Below are 15,136 nucleotides of genomic sequence, written 5' to 3'. Positions count from 1 at the left end.
CATTGCTGAATGTTTTCAGTGTTTACAGTAATAGTTTCACTTCATTCAGTCCTTAAGATAAAGGATTAGAAACATTTCAGAGCAATGGTTAGATGTTATAGTACATGAAAGAAAATGTCAGTACCGATGTTCTCATTCTAAATGGGCTAGTAGAAAAGGAGAGATACCCACAAGTGTTATCTCATGGGAATTACAGCATTTTCCTAATTTATTTTAAATGGTTAGTTCAGGGGGAAAAAATCTATTTCCTACATATGATTACATAATAGGTACAACTGCCAACAATCTGGATTTCTCTCTTTTAGAAAAAAGTAAGAAGAGGGATAGTTTTAAAATGAATTTTGGAAGAACTGTATCAGAGGAATCCTTCCATTCTCAGATGAGAGACCCTCTGGCATTGCTATTTTAAAAGTCTGAAGAATATCACTGTTCTTGTTAGAATTATCACTCCACTTTCCTTAAGTGTTCCCCAAAAGGTGCTCTAGAGATGGGCTGAATGGCAGATAGCAGAGAGAGCAGGAGGCCAATAGACAGCTGGAGGCCCACCTTGCCTGTTGCTGGAGAATATCCCGTTGTTCATATTCCAGAATCAAGGCAATGATACTGCAGCCTCAGAAGCAGACCCTGAAGTCATGATACAATTTTAGATCATTGCTTCCAAAATGATAAGATCTGAAAAAAATGGAGTCACTCACCAGAAGAAAGGTAAATTGGGTAGAGGAGGAAGGTACCAACTTGGGGAAGCTCAGTGCTGCTATTCCTGACCAAAATGTGCATGTCTGAACTAATAGTTAGCCCACCTCATGCAGCTGAAGTTGGCTGAAACTATTCAACTAGTATGATTCTTCTAATACTTGTAGAACAAATAACCACATTCCTATACACCTCATGTCCTAACATCCCTAACAGGAGCCTCTCAGTTTAGTGCTAAAACTCAATACAGCCATAACAAAATGATGTCAATTGGCATTACATTGTAGGTACTTGTGGATAAGTAAGAATATGGACAGCTAGCGCTATCCCGGCACCAGCAACTCAGGAAAAGCCTTAGGGCCTCGCCTACACAGGGAATTTGACCAACAGAGCTAGTTACTATTTGTATTATGGTAGCGCCTAGGAATGTATGGAACAAACCATTCTGTAATAGCGCCCCATGAGGACACTTTCTTCTGGACTAGCATCCACATGGGAACACTAGAGGAGCTATTCTGGAATAGTTTATTCTTCAATAGCTATTCCAGTCAGTCAATTTCCCTGCGTAGATAAGGTCTTGTTCCCAACATCTCTAGAAGTGTAAAAAAATCATGCTTATTGCCAGATAACATGCTTATCCACACCACTCCCTAAAAAAGACAGAAATGTTTTAAGGAGATAGCCCTGTTGTACTAGGCAGTGTGAAACTGCAAGAACACTCAGGACCAGATTCTGACCTCCGTTTAAATGCTGATCTCCATTACACTGGTGTAAATCTGGATTTATTTCCACTGCTTTCAGTGCCATGACATTGGATTTACACCAGTGTAATGGAGACCAGAATTGGGCCCAAGATAGACGTCATATTTTCAAGGTCACTTGGCTAGAATTCTCTCTTAGAGTTAAGTATTTTTACCAGGGAAAGTGGAAAGATGGAGCACAGGGTGGGTGAAGCAGGTCGGGTCCCATTTTTCCAGTGTCGCCCCCCCGCCGAGTTGGCCAAGGGCCCTGGACATAGGCCTTGTTGGCCCTGTGACTTATCTGCCACTGTTACAAGCACCTCTCTGCAGGAAAACATGTCAAAGATGTACTTGATTCCCTGCAGACTTTCACTCCTACCTCTCAGTCCCTGCAGGGATTTACACTTGCTTCTAGTGCAACAGCCCTATAAGTGCAAATTGCTACCATGCATTTACAAAGCTACTTTTCCACTGGTGTTTTTGGTCATCTTGGAGCCTCACAAAAGGTTCAAAATAGGCTAAGAGCCTGATTTTTCAAACCAACAAGATCCCTTCAGTTAGAGATGTGGTGGGTGTTTAACACTGGGAAAAAAATCAAGCCCTATGTTCTTTCATCCTATGACCCTTTCGACCTGCCAGAAGGAGGTGGGAAGGGATTCAGGATTATACACTAAGGGCTACATTTTCAAACATTTAGTATGCATGTAGAATATGAAGCTGCCGCGTGACTGCATGTGCAGCCATTTGCACACACAAACACTCCATTTGCACGTGCTAAAGGGTGTTTTGTCTGGGCAACCGGTGCACATGCACATTTTGCAACAGAAAATTAGACAGCATTTTTGGAAATAGATGAGGACTCCAGAGCACGAAGGTCCCGTGCACAGATGACTGCTTCCTTATTTTTATTCCTAAATATTTTGTGTGTGTTGTCGCCTTGAGCCAAAGGGAATCGCCTTGCACTAGCTGCAAATGTGCGCCAGAGAAAAACAAGATGACACGCAGCATATGCCTGATGTGGAAAGAAAGCCTGTTTGTACCTCTCATAGCACATTTGACACACTTTTCAAGAAGAGTTAATCCCTGGAGCTGTGCCAGTCAGTAAGTGCCATACGAGTCCGACCAGCCGGAGCTGCAGCAACTTGCACACCTGATTTTTCCAAAAGGTTTATGGCTGACGGATTGGCATACTTTGCTGATTTCAGTTGATTCTTTCCTTTTCCCATTGTTCTCCTCCTGCTTGTAGTTTTGCATATAATCCCCTATGCAGATAGACAGGTTCCACTGCACATTGTCTCACCAGCTAGGCCGTAACAACAAATCTTGTTCCCATCATATGGGAGAGGGACTTCTATCCCTTAAAGCAAGTTGTATGCAAATTGCTTCATTAAGATCATGGGAGTCCTTCCTGAATTGGGCACAGAATTATGAATTCAATATTTGCCTCATCCTGTTATAGGGCTAGAGTGTGATTAAATGTTTTATAAACAGCAAGGATCTGTCATCACTAAAATGACTGTTTTACGGATTGCACATTTCTGATGACACACATGGGAACAAAGTCTGTTACATACCTGAAAGAGGTTCTCTCCCCCCTTTGCTTCCTAAGACTTCATATTTCATTCCTGATTGTGTTTTCCCCATTTCTACTCCTCCCTCCTCTGAATAAATTTGGAGTCAAATTCATAACTTCCAAGATCGCTCTCCATTCACTTTGCACATTCATTTTGCTGATTCAGATTCCGAAAGCCTGAATGAAGCTTCACGTTAAATGTTAATCCCAAGAGGGTGGGGAGGGGAGGGATCAAATGGTGTAAAATATACCTCTCCCATTACTAAATCAATCAGTTAGAGAAAAATGGAGAACATAGGTAAGAAACAAGCACCCTCCTTTCAGGGATTTGAAGCCCCCTGGAATCATATGTGAAACCTTCAATTTGGGGCTCATTCTTCCTCTTCTACATCAAGATTATAAATGTCAACCATCTTGATAATTTCTACTGGGAGAAGGAAAAACCCTAAATTTCCTATTTGCCTTCTATAAAAACAAAGATGTACCGGGCTATTCAGTACTATACCGTACTTGGAGCCACTAGGCTTATAGGCAGAGGAGACATACCAGATTCTCACAGGTAATGTCAAGGAGCAGGCACTGATGGCCAACAGAGTTCCAGGTCACTTAGGCAGCGTGATCAGACTTCCTTAATACTGTTTATGAAGCCATCGTATCTGGATAAACTGGGAGTTAAATCAAGGCACTGTGCAAAGAGCTATTAAAGGATGAATTTTGTAAATCACGTATACACTATATGAGTAGTCACACAGCAGTTCTAAAGTCCTTTCCCCAACATGTGCTGCTCTTGGTGTAAAACCTAGAAATATTCTCTGGCCAGTTTCTTTTCCGCTAGCTCCTCTGTAAAATGTACCCCCAGAGCATTGTATTCCTTTAACGAGAGCTTTAAAGAGTACCTTCCTCGGTAACTGAACCACACTGGATGAGACAAGTGATTCTTCAGATCAGATCATCATACTGGGCCATTTGGCCTCGGTAGAGTGAAAACAATTGACACCAATTGAGGATCTCGTCATATGATTTTTTTTAATATATATAGAGCTGAGCTTTTGTTGAAGAAGGGAGCAACTATCAACACTGAACTGCCTGTCTTTCGTAAAATATGGCTTCAACTATATTTTTAATTATGTTAATATTCAACAGCAACAGAGTTTGAATGGGATAAAAGCAACAGGTATGTAACTATGTGGGAAGGAGTGATAGAGAAGATATTTACAGTAGGGTAAAAAGCAGGGCAGCTTCACAAATGTATATCAATGAAGTTATGAGAAAACAAATGAAAAAATAGCAGCAGCTCTTTTAGGTATGGAATGAAAAGTGATGAACATTGGGCATCTCTGATTATCACACACATAATAAAGACAATTGACCAAATTTACTTAGGAAAAAGCCTAATGTTTTGCAGACAGGCACTTTGTCAAGGTCTGAAAATGTGGTTAAGCCACTTTACAAATGCATTATCGTTGCACATGAGCCAGAACTAAAACCCCAGATCCAAATGCGCTCAAACTTTGATTCAGAGGTCCAAAATTCAGATCTGAATTTTTAACGTTTGGCCCACCTCTAATTCTGTTCAGAGCAGATGGAAATTTCCATAGGATTAGTTTTTGGGCTATTAGTAAGGCTCAAGGGGCAAAAAGACTTTTAGTTGTAAATTTCTTACTAGGTAGCCCTACTCTCTGGGTGCGGATTGTGGTTTCTACAGGACACAGAGGGTTATAAGGAACAGTGGATTCCTACCACCTGAGGAGACAGTTCCTTTGAATTATGTGATTTGAAACAGAGCCCTGAGCCCAAGGCTTCCAAGTTCTGTGCCTGGCTCTGTCTCACCATGTTACCTTGGGCAAGTCACTTATCTTCTCTGTGCCTCAGTTTTCCCTTCTGCAGAACAATACCAACCTCACAAGGGTACGGTGATAAACTAATTTGTTGATATTTGTGAGGTGTTTGGAGACCACAGTGATAAACACCATAGAAAGGCCTATAAATAAATGTCTGAAAAGCATTCTGAACATAAAATTAACTATATAAATGCTAAGCATTGTTATATAACCATTTTTAGTATAACAGAGAATCTTTATCTATGCAGCAAAAAGATAATTCATCATTCTCTCGGAAACCATGTATATGGTTTTCTGTGGTTTCTTTGCAGAAATGGAAAAAAAAACAAACAAACCAAAAAAAAAAAACTTTCCAAGAAGCTATCCACAGCAACGTTTCCAGGAAAAATCGAGGGAGAGTCTTTGCATTGGACACGCCTCTCCTAGGAATGGAGAGGAGGATAAAAAAAGGAAGTCAGCCAAAACTGACATTAAGGACATTGCTTCCGAAATTCCTAGAACACAGATTTGATCTTAGTCAGTCGAGATTCCCCATCCCTGAAAGCCATCATAATCTACCCCACCAAAATACCCACCTTGGTATTCAAAAGAGGCTGATCAGATAACCCAAATTAACCCAGTAAGTTTAGTGATGTCATACTGGTCAATGTAGTAGTGACGGAAGGTACCTGGATAAGCTGCAGGGAGAATAGCACAAGCATGGGGAAAAGTGGGAGTCTCAGGAAATAGGATCCAATTCTTCTGGGAGGGCCCAGGAAAAGGAGATGGGTCTTGGGAGTGTGAAAAGAGTAAAGAATCCCAGTTAGAGTAAAGTGGCTGGGGCAGACAGGGAGCTAGTCTTTGACTGTAAGTGCCCTGGGCCATGTTTATATAATACTTGGTACAATGCAGTTGGGGCCTTCTGGTGATTGTGCAATCAAATAGCAACCATCAAGGTAACAGGAAATCTGTGGCAGAGTCAGGAATAGAATACAGGTTTCTTGGCTACCAAACCCATGTTTCAGCCAGAAGACCACACGCCTTTTTTTGTTTTTAATCTAAAAAGATTTTGAATTAAAACAGAGTGAGGAGTGGAAGAGTTTGGCATTTGTTTTTCCTTTTCTGGCTCCAGCAGAGAAAGCAGACAGGCTAGAGGATGGGAGGAGGAGCTCGGGGAGCAAGGACTTCTAGTCACTACGTAATGCTGCAAGGGACAGAATTAGAGCAGCATGAGGAAATGGGGAAAAGAAATAGACTCATGAGAACGAGCCTGCCCACACTACCCAGGGAAGCCACAAACTTGATGTCCACATTTACTAGTTACTGTATTATTTCAGTACAGACAGCGACAGCCACTTTGTTCTCTAGGATTTTATTAACTCTTGCACCCATCAGCTTTTTCTTCCCAAAACCTTGCCCTGGATCCAGAAAGTGTGGTTCATAGGAGTCAAACGACAATCACAACAATAACAAATTGGCAGCTGGCTCTAGCGCACAAAACACAAAGCAATTGGGTCCCCACTTAAAACCTAAAATCAAGACTTGAAAGTTGTCTTTCTCGTTGAGAGATGAAGAGCTGGCTCGAGAGCTAATGATGCTTTTGGCTCAATCTGAATAGAGCTGCCCGGACGATGACAATTCCATTTCACAGCAGCTTTCGAAATTTGTTTTAGTCCAGCCTTACAATGAAAACCAGGCTTCCTGGGCATTTTTGATATAACAGAGTTGAGTTAAAATGTCCATTTTGGGAAGAGGTGTCAAAACGTGTGCCTGAGAGAGCGCGGGTGGGTGGCGAGGGCACTTGCCTTGGCAATGAGAGGCCCATGTTCAAATCTCTGCTCTGCCTGATTTAGAGCATCCCATCCCAGTCAGAGCAGGACTTGAATCCGCTCTCCCACATACCAGGTTGTAGAGTATGAGTCGCTCTCTCTTTCTTCACCACCCCGGACGCAAAAAAAACCTCCAAACAGCATCTCTCAATTAAAATTAATTTAGTTGAAAACATTCTGAAATTTGATCTTAACATTCATCTTCTCTCCCCACTCACTGTGGTCCCATTGCTTAGGCTATGTCTACACTACCAGTACTATAGCAGCTCAGCTCCAGCTTCGCAGCTGTAGTGTAGACGCTACAGTGACAGAAGGGGTTTTTCCTGTCAAGAGGTGGTAGCTAGGTTTGTAGAAGAATCCTTCCATTGACCTACTGGTGTCTATACCAGGGCTTATGTCAGCTGAACGCTCTCTCTCTCTCTCTTGCTCTCTCTAAGAGGGTGTGAATTAAATTGTAAGAAACTGATACCATTAATATTTCACAGTAAATAGACATTTATCTATTTAAAATGCCAGTTTCTTCAAAAGAAAAAAAAAGTCAAGTCTCACACAGCCACTTCTCTTAAAAATTAATACACCTTTTAATTTAAAGCAAAGACATAGCTGGAAGCTTTCTCCTTTGAGTAGGACAGTAAGAAAAGCCCACCATCTATGTTTAAGTGTCCAGTGGGAAGATCTGCAATACCCAATGCCCACGTTATTTTTTATTAACCAAAACCTAGGATTTTATTATCCTTGAATACAGGAAACAGTGCAGTACATTTCACTCTTTAGAGACTCACTGATGCCTCTTGGAAAAGCTTTAAAGAGAAGCTTTCATGCCTGTACAGTGTATCATATATTCTCATAGGTCATTATTTTTCTTGCCCTGTGTTTTACTATTAGGACCATTTGCATAGAAGAAGCCACTTTGTTCTCTAGGATTTTATTAACTCTTGCACACATAAAAACCTCTCTGTAACACTCGACTTCTCTCTGGAAAGGAGAGGAAAGGGATCGGGTCTTTAGGTGACAAATAAGTAGCTGGAGTAGATAATCTTCCTAATCAAAGGCTTTATCATCCCCTGCCCTGGAAAAACTTGCAAAAGGAGAATCTTTCCTGGAAAACTCCTACACAGTTCAGTGCTCATGTGGAAGACATGTGATGTGGCCCTTTACCTGGAAGGATGTCCCAAGGTAAGGTGGATCTCAAGGCAGTAGTGAATTTGAATGATACATCCAGTCATTGTAGCCAAGGAAACAAATGCTCAGTTAGGACCACAGATGGTGATTTTCTTTCCAGTTCTGGATACAAGGCCCCTTTAAAGCCAATAGCCCATTCTACCAGTTCTGCCCTATCCTATAATTGGAATAAGAGGATATGAGAAAACTAAACTGATCCAGGAAAAACAATGGTAGAAAGGCTACATTTTACCTGGTTGCCCACTGATAATTTAACCTCTTCAACAGCCAAGACTGTTTGTAACCAGCCTCCATGTTCCAGGAGTGTGAAGATTTTAAGCTAACTGAAATCCCAGTACCTTTGTTCACTATGGGATATACTAAGCAAAATGCAATATACTGTTGTAAAGAAATCAGTGTGGGAGCCTGACATATGAGATATATATGGCACTCAGCAAAAAGCAAACAAGATGCTATAGGCTGCATTTCTCTGGCTTTTTAAACATGGCTGGTCAGACAGAGACGGATTTCAGCCGTCCTCCTGCGATACCTTACCATTCCAACTAGAGCCTCCCAGGATGAACAGAATAAAGGAGTAAGGCTTTCTTGGAATTGTAGACAGGAAGAAAGAGACCTCTGGCTGGTGCAATACTGGGAAGTCACGTGAGCGTGACAAGAAATGTACATAGTATTCCAAATGTAGCCTCTCAATTCCAATCCAGTGATAACAGAGAGGAATTTCCTTTTTATCGCTACTGTAGAGGAATTAACCTTTTTAAGAATCTTGATTCTGGCAGGACTGCACTAATCTACAGTACACAGAATTTTTTTTTAAAGTACCATTTCTTCTTTTTCTAATCACACAAATGTTGTTGGAAATGTTTAAACTAATCCATATACGGAGTGACAGGCACCTGCCTCTCACAAGATATTCATTGAAATAGAAGATTTTAAGCAAACAGAAAATTCATCCGAAATACAATTTACATTTGTAACCATTACAGCTGGTTGAAATTTTTTGAAATTTTGAAATTCCAAAAATTAAAAAACAAAAACAAAACCCCCACACAACCTAGGGAAGAAAATTGACAAATTGTTCACTAGTCTCCTTGCCTTCCACACTCTTCTGTCTCAATCAGCTATAATAATTCTGGGTATTCCCACCAGAAACTGGATTCTAAAGTTACACTTATTCAGTTAGGAAGCTGGAACAATACCTTGTGGCTTGTGTCCATGAAACCAGCCAACAAATTTTGAATTCTGAACACAACAAAATGTTCACACACAAACTTAGTTTACTAGAATTATTTAGCCAATAATTTTTAACAGCAAATACATTTGGGAAACAAAAAAACCCAAATCAACCACCTGCAGGCATGTCAAATAACTTATAAACAGAAAGAAGGTAAATCCATTAAATATATTTGCTATGAATTATTTAGCTCTATAGAAAACAAAGTTGATTTACCTTTATATCCATCTGTGGGCGTCAAAAGATTCACTGAGGGCATCTCGCTTGTGACTTGATGAAGTAACAGAAACTGTTTCTACATTTTACAGTTATACCACTGGGATTTCCTGGTAAAGAGACATTAAGGATGATGTTACAATGTAACTAGAGAGAGATGATAGTATAATATTGCAATTCCAAGATAAAAATGCATTTGATACAAGGGGAAAAAACCATCCAAACAACCCACAAAGCATAAAACACAGCAGGCAAAATTTGCAAACCATGGTGCCCAAACATATGTACTTATGCACACTGGTAGTTGTGTGTCTAAATTAGCATTGGCACAAACACTTATGTGCATAAATGTACACATTTTTCCCATTATACTAAGACACCATTAGGTTGATCTTGTTCTCATTCAGGTCAATGGCACAACTCCTTTTGATTTAAATGGCACCTGAAAATGTGCACCTCCAGATTACAAAGATGCCTCTAAAAGTGCAAGCATAATTTTTGTACCTAACTCTGGGTGCCTGTGAACGCTGAGATTGCTATCTGCATTCATACCCGCAACATGGGTAGATATATGGAGGTTGATCCTGCAACCTTTACTCAACAGAGCTGCTGATGCGAGTAAGGATAGCAGAACTACTCAAGTGCTGTTTGTACTAATAAATCTGACATATACCCCCAAATCTCAAAGAAAATTGTGCCTATAATTTTAGAGGCTGAGTTGAGGCTCCTTTGGAAAGGTGCCCCCCCCCAACATGTTTCAGAGGACACATTGTTCTCCATATAGCAAAAGAGTAGAGATGCTGCTCCTTTAAAGGGTTTGACAGCATCATACTTTGTCAGCCAAACTGAGGACCAAAAAAAGGTAAAATCTATTTATTTGCTAATCACAACCACCCCTGGCACAGTCTCCACAGACCCACAGCTATACCTGGTATAGTTTCCACACACCAATAGATCAGCAGTCACTTTGTTTGGTTTTTTTATATCAACCAATGTGATTTTGTTGGTGGCTGAAACCCCTGTAGGGACTAGAGATCAATTACAAAAAAAATCTGTTTCCCATGGTTACTCAAATTATAAAAAGAATAGTCTGAGTCTGTAGGCAATAGAATTATACTATACTATTACCATTGCTCCCTGGGAGCAATAATTCTGGGTGGTCCTTAGCTCTACGATTCATGCCCTCTTCGATAGACTTTTCTTGACAATGTCATCATACTAACTAGGAGCGTAACCAGGCCAAGCCTTTTTGACCTCAGAGATAAATAGAATCTCCTTCAACAAAACCTATTACTTTTTAGATTATGCTGGACTTGCATTTGATTAATTCTGCTTTTTTGGGGTGAGGGAAAAGGGGCTCGAGATAGCCAATAAAATATTTATCCAGCTGCAGTAGCCTCATTCTTAAAGTATAACTGTCAACACCTCTGCTCTCTTATGCTAATCCCAATGACTCCTGATGGTGGTTGTTCTGTTTCAATTTTACATTGGTAACCAAATGGCTACAGTACTTTAAGCAAGCAGAGCAACACTAGCAAATCCAGTGCTGGCTGTGGTGAGAAAAAAATCATACTAAAAAACATGGGCTCCCAGAACAGTCTGTTCAATGCTAATTTTAAACCTTAAAAATGGTGCCAGTCTGACATCAGAGTGGAGGTATTTTTTCACATTTTTATGATAACCAGGCACAGCAGCGGTTGTCATGTTCCACTCAGCTCATGTCCCTTTGGGTATTGACCATGGGAACACTCACCTTATCTGTTTCTTTAATTACTTAGACAGAATTGCAATTGATAAATGTATTTCTCAATCTTTTTCCTACCAGAGTTGATAAAATATATTTCATTCCCTTCTAAATTTGTTCACAATTTTTTTCCTTCTGGTTATATCACCCATCAGCAGATGATCAATAAGCCTTTCTAGGAATGGTATCTACACTAATCTCTGATCAGGAGTAAGTGCTAGGTGAATTTTGCCACTTCCTTGCCTTTCTTTTCTCTTTACGTGAGGATGTGGTGCATCATCCTCTAGGGCTCTACATTTCAGTCTTACACAAATGCAAAATGATATAATTTAAAGGTTCAGAAAGGCTCTGATTCTGCAAACACTGACACACGTGCTTAACTTTACTACCGGAAGTAGTCTCTTTGAAACTAATGAGTTTAGTCATAGTAATAAAGTTAAGTGTGTGTGTAAGCAGTTGAAGGATTGGGCTCAAGGTACTTTATAGTATCTGTGTTCACAATTTCAAAAGTTACTGAAATGAGACTACAAAAGACATGTCTGAAGATTCTCTGTACTGTCCCTTACTGAGTATACAGTTGTATAAGAAAGTCTAGTTTGAATATATTCAGTTGGCAAACTATATATAAAGAGGGAACATATTTTAAGCACAGGGAGGCAGTTCAGCTAAACTTTCAGCCTTACCTCTGCTCTTCCTGACTAAAGGTTTTATTTCTCAATTGTGACATAGCACTAACCCTCATTTTTAATACACAAAAGTTTTTATATATCTATATAAAACACACACACACACACACACACTCAGCTTGCCAGCCTTCAAAATTTCCATTTAAATAAATGCAGTGTACAAACATCGTAGTTTTTCAATTTCATTCTATATTTAACATGCTTTTGGAATGAAGGAGTTTGTTCTGTGTAAGTGCCAGGTTATATTTAGTATCTCTGAAAAATGCATAGGCTGGTGCAGTTTTTGCATTAGAGGCAGTTCCCTCTTCTCCTCTCTCTTCTTCACCTCTCTTTCTGTTCTCCTTTGGCCCAAGCCTTTCCCCTTTGCCTGTATCCTATGTAGGATAGGACACCTGAGTATATCGGCAATGGCATTCCAGTGAAGATAGGGCAGAATAGGGAAGGTCAGGGCTTGGCAGACCCTTTCTGACATCATCGTGCTTTCCCATTTTCTGAATTTTGCACTAGTCTAATTTTTATCCTATTGATAGCCTAGACTGTTTCACATTTGCCACGGAAAAATTGCACACAGTGAAAAGAAATCTCAGAATCCTTACTTGTAGAGTTTCATTACAATTGCCCCCATCCTGGAGAAGGTGGGGAACCAGGCTTTGTTCTTGTGGACCTGGCTGTGGGATCGGTCCCTTAAACCTACCTATATCCCAAGATCTACAGAGGCCATATGCCTCCATGTAGCTTTTCACTGCTCAGGAGAGCTCACCTTCTGCAGGAATCCTGCCCCCTGGAGCTGCTCCACTGGCAGCTACCCCTGACTGGACTGTAAGGGTGGGACTGGAGGCCCTGTGTGATGGCCTAGTGTCCATACCATGTGGCCTATGTCCACATTATTTTGTGCTGAGACACCCTGCAGGGAGGACTGTCTGAGGGGATAATTCTGCACATAGCTGCTGTCCGCATAGCCTCACCCCTTCCCACTCTCAAGCATGATCACAACAGAGCAGCTCTTGAAGGTCACCCACAAGGTCAAGGGGAAGAGGGATAATATTACAGTCATGGTTCTTCCATGTCTACATCTTCCAGGGATGATGATTCAACTATCCATTCACTCAGCAGAAAAGATGGATCCACCCTGTGGCTTAAGCTTTGTTTACCTTTTATTTTCCCTATTTTTCTTAACTCCAACTCTTCTCCCTGCTTGTATTGGCACTAAAAACTATACTTACTACTGTAGCTAATGGCTTATGTCCTCCTATATCTAAATGGCCTGTTGATTGGCATAATATCCCTGCCAATATTTGCCATTATACGTTGAGCAAATTTGCTTTTAAACATGTCATCCTAGTCATATTTATAAATCCTGATGAATGCAGAGTCCTGAGCAGTGAGCTTTGCAACCCTAGCTTTTGTTGTGTTTTGTATTATGCAGCTTTATAGAAGGCAGAAAGGAAATGCACAGAGCCCTGAGAGGCATATTATGTGCATCTTAATTTTGCAGATATGCTTTTCACAAATATTGGATGCCCTCTTTATAATGCTCTCTCCCACAAGTCTACTCCAGCAGTAATATCTTCAAAGAATTCCATCATGCTGGTGAGCCACGACCTTCATTTCCTGACACGATGCTGAGCATCCTTATTCAAGCTGGACTTTTCTAAGTAGTTTCACATTTGATCTCCGAAAACCAGCTTCTACGATCTTCCCCACAGCAGATATCAAGCTAAGTGGGCTGGAGTGTATTGGTGTGCCCCTGGGTGCTGTAGTAACAATGGCATTATGTCAACCACTTCAGAGGAACTCGCCTAAAGACTATAAATTAAGTGAGTTTATAAAAATAGTTGCTGAAGCTTCTCCAATATCTACCCTCACTTACATCCAAGTGTGGGAAGTATGTTTTCTGGATCTTTATTTCAGTCTATTAGCTTCTTCTTTAAAAAAACCAACCAAACAAAAAAATACAATTGGAGCTGTCACCGAAATACCACATAATCCCTCATTCATTCTTTATTTGTATAAACCTGATTCCTATTTAGGCAAATATTCACCTGTAAAGACAAAACTACATCTCCGTTGCTAACCTCTGTAAGATACCATGTCTCTACTGATAATCTTCTGTAACTGTTTCCCAAAATATTTCTGAAGAAGGCAGTTGGTTTCTCTCTAACATTTGTTTACTGCATTTACCAATGGAGCTTGTCAAAATTGAGAATTTCCACTTTGTAGGAAATTTTTGACATTTGTTTTCACTCCTAACTAGTATGAAAACAAATACTTCTCAAATTTCCTATGAAATGGACATGTGAAAAAATTTTCTTTTGAAGTACAGATGCCTTTTATTTGTATAATACTTTTACATTATTTCATGACATGTCATGTCATGTTAAATCCTGGCATACAATAATGGGAAGAAACTATTTTATTTATTAATAAAACATAAGGAGCAGTTGCTTAGTACAGATTGAAACATATTCTCTTGTATCTTTGTATCAAACTGTCAAACACCACAAACAGACACTTTGATCTAACAAATAGATAAGATGTTTCAAATCTGTACTAAGTAGCAGCTGCGCTTAATGTTTTCTTTAAATAAAACAGAGTATTCCCATTATTGTGTTATACCATAGAATGCACAACTGCTAGTGAAAGGTAAAAAATAATACAAATATAAAAATAAAAAACAAATTCCTAAAGGAAGATTTCTTTTTCTAAAACCTGAAACAATTTTCTAAACAAAATGTTTCTGTTTCAGATAATTTGCTTTCATGGGGAATTTCATCAAAATTGACAATTTTGCACACACAAAAAAGTCAGTTTAGTTGAAATGGTATTTTCTGATGGAAAATGTTTCAACAACGATTTTCCAGACACCTCTATTTGACACCTATATCATGAGCCAAGTAGTTTGCTGTTTGATGCTCATATTTGATTTGTATTATGTCTCTGGTTTTTCTTTGGTTTTAAGCTTTCCACTGTGTATATCCTTTGTATGTTTTTAATTAGGTATAAAAATAATCATACAGGAAAGCAATTTACTTGATTCCCCCCCCCCTTTAGGCTTACTGTATTTTAAAAAACAGCTATTTTGGGGTTAAACCTCATTTCTTCATTCTATACCAGGCTGTTCGGCTCTTTACCAAGGAATGGCACAAAAGGTGACAAGAGGCAACAAGTCTCAGAGCAATCTGAATCCATGCCAAGCAACAGAGAGACAGGCTGTATTTATGGAATCCAGTAGAAAGAGTGTGGCAGCAAATGTGATGCTTGTTTATTGCAGACAGCTATAAATAGTTGTAGTTAACTTTTTAAGTGCAGTGTCAAATTAGCATCAAGTTTGAGCTCTCTTAACATGTGGGACATGCCCTCTGGATTTTAAATATCAATCTTTAAACAAGTGTGAAAAAAGGCAGGAGCCGTCTTTATATGAG

The 15,136-nt window shown here is 39.8% G+C and overlaps 1 long non-coding RNA gene across 1 annotated transcript in view; it reads right to left on the bottom strand.

The window, feature by feature from the left end:
* Window positions 1-15,136, bottom strand: part of LOC120384216 — a 51,191-nt gene that overhangs the window by 10,970 nt on the left and 25,085 nt on the right. The window contains exon 2 of the long non-coding RNA XR_005588679.1: window positions 9,285-9,394. This is a non-coding gene — a long non-coding RNA (uncharacterized LOC120384216). The remainder of the gene's footprint in view (window positions 1-9,284; window positions 9,395-15,136) is intronic.

This window comes from Mauremys reevesii, linkage group 16 (assembly GCF_016161935.1).
Source record: "Mauremys reevesii isolate NIE-2019 linkage group 16, ASM1616193v1, whole genome shotgun sequence".
In the NCBI taxonomy this organism is placed as follows: Eukaryota; Metazoa; Chordata; order Testudines; family Geoemydidae; genus Mauremys; species Mauremys reevesii.
Note: the sequence above shows the minus strand (reverse complement) of the source record. Positions and strands in the feature narration are given on the sequence as shown.